This window comes from Gasterosteus aculeatus, chromosome 12, assembly GCF_964276395.1.
Source record: "Gasterosteus aculeatus chromosome 12, fGasAcu3.hap1.1, whole genome shotgun sequence".
Classification (NCBI taxonomy): Eukaryota; Metazoa; Chordata; class Actinopteri; order Perciformes; family Gasterosteidae; genus Gasterosteus; species Gasterosteus aculeatus.
Window position 1 is genome coordinate 9032824 of NC_135700.1, and position 5326 is coordinate 9038149.

At 40.0% G+C, this 5326-nt stretch overlaps 1 long non-coding RNA gene across 1 annotated transcript; it reads right to left on the reverse strand.

Annotated features, from left to right (window-relative positions):
* Nucleotides 1-1765: 1765 nt before the first annotated feature.
* LOC144385282 (uncharacterized) lies at nucleotides 1766-3343 on the reverse strand. The gene is made up of 2 exons (XR_013451471.1): nucleotides 2006-3343; nucleotides 1766-1912 (listed from the first exon to the last, which is right to left on the reverse strand). It is a non-coding gene; the product is annotated as an uncharacterized LOC144385282 (long non-coding RNA).
* Nucleotides 3344-5326: the final 1983 nt, after the last annotated feature.

Below are 5326 nucleotides of genomic sequence, written 5' to 3' on the forward strand. Positions count from 1 at the left end.
CTATTCATGACGTAAGCTTCTATTAATCAGTGGCTCTAGTGGTTTCTAGACACTCTTATGTTTAACCTAATGTTACGAAAGAAACCACCTCTATCAGCTCGCAAGTATTGTCCATTTGGTATAATCATGCGTCAATGAACTAAACTGTAGTTTGTAGTAGCTTTAATTCATTATTTTATTACCGCTTCAACTGCAATGGGGCTCTCACAGCAGTCTATCGTTCCCCGAGTTGCTACACAACCACGTCTATGTCAGACTTTAACAGATATCAAGGTATGTATATTTATATGCATTGATTTACAGTGTCATGGGGAAATTTAGACAGATGATGTGTTTAAAAAAGGGAAGCAAACTTGTTGATCAAAGCTCTCCAGATGTTCCTTCTGCTTCATTTGTATACAAATTATCTCCACTGTGCCTATAAGAGAGATATTACTACTGAATTATTATGTTTTGCTGTTTTTTATTGCATGTACTAGTATACAATATGTAATCAGTAATGTAGAAAGTGTGAAACAGTGAGTATCAGATTTCATTCTAATTAATATTATGATCAGGCTCATCTGTGCTCTGTTGATAATTGCTCTCTCTGTTAGAGCGAATGCAGCTCAGTTGGCTACTAATTCTGTTCAATCGCTCTCAGCTCTCATAACAATGTTGTCAATCTGCGGAGGTCAAGTTGTTTCCACCGTATATTTCTCATATCAAAACTAATTGAACATTGTCTTTAAGACCATTCGAGATAATGTCCTAAAATAAGACTTTAAAGCTACTCATTCTTTTCCAGTGAAGTGTAGCCTTTACTAAGCTGTGGAACTGCTGCATGATGGCCATCTGGACAGCCAGTCATGTGCAAACTACGTAGTGTCTCATGTCATGTGGAGTCAGAGGAAATAAAAATGATCTAAAAACTTTGCAGTTGTCCGCTTTCCTGTTTTACATCCAAACCTTATCAGTCAGATTATCAAGAACATGTCCCACTTTGTGCATAAATACGAATGCTAAACCTAAAGCACATTGTGGCTGTAGTCACATGACAGTCATTCATCATTTAACGACTCACAAAGATTTTCTTTGTGTATTGTTTACTAATTTACCTTTTCACCACTTCATACTTTCAGCTAGAAATGTTATTCTAACTCCGAACAGATCACAGCCCTTTGTACTTTTCAAAGATCACAGCGTCCTGTGAGTTTATTGCTGAGGTTTCCAGACTTCATAATGGTTGTGTGTGCAGTGTGTTAGAGGATGGTGTCATCAACAAAATGAAAAGCGCTGTTTTAAAGGCATGAAAAAAACCTTCAAATTTGTCCTTGGACCAATAGTCTTCCCCTTCACACATATATTGTATCCTCTCGAAATTGTATTTTCTAAATCAATATAAAAATCAAAACTCAAAATAATTTCAAAAACCATGAGCCACATTATTTTCCTAGAGTAACTAACTAGAATAATAATGAAAAGAGCCTGAATAATACAAGGTCTCACAGCTCAGACTTAATACGCATCAGCCATCGATTCCGAGTCGAACTAGGAGGAAATTATAACCATCAGTGGGGCAATATAAGAAACCAGCGGATTAAAGTCAAATTACTTCCTTAAACAGAATAGGTAGCTACAACAATATTAGGTGGTCTCCTGTGGACAGAAACAGTTTAGCAGAAACTCAGACGCCTACAAGATATCCTGCTAAGCAATCAGGATGAGATTCCAAGAAAACTAAGAATCCCTGAAACACTGTGTAACGCACCACAAGAGACCAGAGTGAACTCAAGCGCAGAGCGCAGTTTTATTAGCGGGGTACAGACAAGGATCAGGCGTGGTAGGGTCCGGTGAACAGGCAGGGGTCGAAAGCCGGGAGCGCGGAGGTAGGCAGAGGTACCGTCGAGGGTCAGGCAGGCGTGAACGAGGTCTGGGACAAAGGAGAGGTCAATAACAGGTAGGCAGAAACAGGATATCAAGAGAACGCTCAGAATGTGATGGCAACATGCACAAGACTTCGCACCGGCTTCTGAGACTTCGGCAGCTTAAATGCCCAACCTCTCCTGATGAGAGACGAGCCACAGGTGTGTTGGTGGGAGTGGCCGTGCCCGCTCAGTGGGCTGATCCTGAGTGGCACAAACCATTGTCACATGCCACAGAGGGGTGACTGAGATCCCGAGCTTCGGACCTTAGTACTCCGGAGACGGGGAACGTCTGTTTGTGACACACTGACTGTGCGCATGACAACAGAGACATGCATTGGACCAACACATTTACACAATATTATGTAGAGCACCGAAAATGTCTACATATACACGTAGCAGAGTATTTATCGCATCGAAGTTCCTCATCTAACCGTTTAGAAAAAAAAAGTATAACCGTATTTGTTATTTCAGCTAGACAACTATTTGATACGGTTTAGGAAAAGATTGTTGTTTGGTTTAGAATGAGAACATAAGTTGCGTAACAAAAGTAAGTTGAAATAAGTCAAAGTTTAATTTGGGATAAAGCAGACTGAACCGGAATTTAATCACCACTGTTATCTAGAGGCATCAAGTAAGAACCTTACTTTCTCCAGCGCTTTATTTACTACGGACGGGACTTTACCTCTGATCCACAAACACTTTCTTCTACCATCTGGAGGACATATCCTTCGGCCGCATTTGGTCACCAGCAAAAACATATTTGTTTGCTACAACTTCCACCGTCTGACAGCACTGATTTAGCATGTTATGTTTGTGTGCTGGAGCCCTGCAGGGATAAGAACAAGTATCTGTTATTCACATTTAAATGTGACAGATGAAAACACAGATCCAACAAACCTTGGAGAAAGCAGCTCCTTTTTATCCAAACTTCCAAGATGTTCAGCATTCTCTCCAGAATTTCTCTCCCATGTAGATCGCCTACAACCCTATCAAATAATATAAATAATATATGAGAAGTAAACTCCCCCAATTTGTTATTGTCATAGATCTGCTAGAGAGCAGACTGCTTCTGTTTAGTTTCTGTTTTTCCTCCGGCTATGGTAAGCAAACGTGTCAGTGTTCCCTGGGATCACCTTTCATTTATCTGTTTGTGCGCAGCCGTGTAGGATTTATTTTCTTTTTCACTTTTTTGTGCATATGGGTAAGCAATGGATGCGTCGGCTTCACAGCAGAAACACTATGTATGCATGGACGCGTCAAATGAAAACTGCATATCAGACTCCCACATGTTCCTTGAAATTTGCATTAAAATCTACATGGCAAACGGGCCGTAACCATTTATTTTTATAAATTGCTGGTAAACCAACAATATATATTGGATATATTCTGGTTTATTTATCAGTGACGATATACAGCGCATCTTAAACAGCATTGGTGTTTCCCCTACCATTATAATGAGCACACTGTCTGTCCATTTTACCCACCCCACCTTCGCTCGGTCCACCCGCCCCCCCCGCACCCCACACCGGGGCTGTAAACCTATAGGGGAGAAGCTGAATCCTTACCACATTTGCAAGGAGACGAGGAAGGATGTGTGAAAATAAGCGCAGACTTCCCAATGAGTATTCCACTCACAGCTCCCTGACCTTGAGGTGAGCTTATCCCTGACCATTGTGCAAAGCTGCAGGAATTATAATGTCCAAGCCTCAGCCTCTGCTCCAACCAAACAGCACCGGGCCTCGCAGAGCTCCTCCACTCTGTAAGTGCCCATCGGAGGATGAAGTGCTGGACAGTCAAGACCCGTGGTTGAAAAGTACAGGATGAGCACAGGGATCATAGAGAAGCTGGTGGTAGACATTCTATGTATTGTTAATGAGCAGGTCCAAGGTCAGGGAGACTCGCTGCCTTCGATTTGATTGACATTATTCAGTTTTACAGATGGCTGTTGTATTTCTACTCAGGGGTTGAGGGATCAGCTCGCTGGACAAGCTGATGCGTGGTATCTTTTGCAGTGCTTAAGACATAATTGTTATTACTGCTTTCTTCACCGTATACACATACACCATGAGGAACTTGTCTGAGAACGATATGAACAAGCTGTGAAAAAATATTGACCATACTTCATTGTGTCTACGTGTAGAATGCAACCATGCAGTACTTGTGTCCATGTTGTTTTAGTGTTTACCCATTGACAGCAAAACAAAACAATGGTGAAACCAAATTCTTTTTTGGCATATTTGGCACTTGTGATTGGGTTCAATTTAATTCTGTGGAAAATAGCATTGTGAATGTATAGAAAACATTTTGAGCGTTTCTTAATTAATTGTCCACGTACCACTCACATGTTCTTGACCTATTTGTCCCATTTTCAGTGTTCTATTTAAACAATTGTAAGCACTTATTTGCTTTGTGTGGGAGATGGGATACTTCAAGAAGCCAGTTAGCTATGTTGGTAAAAAGATTGAGAAGCAAGGAAATCAACTCTTCACTAGAAAGCAAGTTATCAAACTATTCCTTTAATTCAATTTCATTCAATTTTCATTCATTTCATTTCATTCATAACTTATATGACCTGGTAACGCATCTCCACCTATTACTGTTTGTGATGTGGTTAATATCCGTACAGTCGAGTACAGGGCTTCAGTGTACAGACCACAATTAGCTCCCACAACACCAGTAACCCAGTAAAAACAGTGGGCGTTAATCCATTAAAGACAATTTGAAAAATGCAACATCTTTAGAGCTCACAGTGTCCTTACTCACCTCAATACCAGTCTCCCCTGCGTGTTTAGTGTGTGTGAAAAATTCTCATTTCAGAACATATAAAAGTTAATTTAATGGTATGAGGGAATAATTGATATGTTTTTCATGTGCTGTAAGAATACAGAGAGCTCTCATAGTGACAGTGAACTCAACCTTGGAGAGTAAACCTCACGGGTGAAGTGACATGAGTAGAAAGGAAAACCAACGTGAAGTAATTGATGAATGTTAACAGATATATATATTTTTTTACTATACTATAAGAGTACTTTCCTCTTGTATTTTTATGATAGTATTACAGCTATTATAGAGCATTATAAACAACCTCTTGTAACCAATCACAATGTTCCAACAACCGGCATTTGTAACTCTGAATGCATTAAAATGGATGGCTTGAGATAGAAATTTGCTCACTTTCTGGTGAGTATCTGTTATTGTTGTTGTAATTGTCATTGCCTCACAATTCCCGTCCCATGTGTCAGATGCTGCTGCAAATGTGATTGCCGTTTTTTTTAAAACAGCTGTTTCGCATGATGCTTTTTATTGTGTCTATTGTTTTCATTTAATGGTTTAACCTTTTTGGTTGCCACCTTTATAGTCTGCATTATAGTGTAATACGCTGTGCCCCCTTTTTTTGGTTACTGAAGAGGAATAACAGG